The following is a 265-nucleotide window of genomic DNA, read 5'->3' as shown; positions in this document are numbered from 1 at the left end:
GGAGCAAAAGCTGAAACCCCTGATAAGCCCATCAGCTGTTCATTTCTTTTTCTTCTTTTTTCTTTTGGTTTCTCTTCTCACTTCATTTCTTTTTTTTTTTTTAGTTGCAGCTCAGTCATTTACTATGTGTTTATTTATTTATTTATTTATTTTTATTATACTTTATGTTCTAGGGTACATGTGCATAACGTGCTCCTCAATTGCTGATACTCTTTCTTCCAGTTGATCGAGTCGGTTACTGAAGCTTGTGCATTTGTCACGTATT

The sequence above is a fragment of the Colobus angolensis genome, unplaced genomic scaffold (assembly GCF_000951035.1).
Source record: "Colobus angolensis palliatus isolate OR3802 unplaced genomic scaffold, Cang.pa_1.0 Scaffold673, whole genome shotgun sequence".
NCBI classification, from domain to species: Eukaryota; Metazoa; Chordata; class Mammalia; order Primates; family Cercopithecidae; genus Colobus; species Colobus angolensis.
This window is presented reverse-complemented; position numbering follows the sequence as displayed.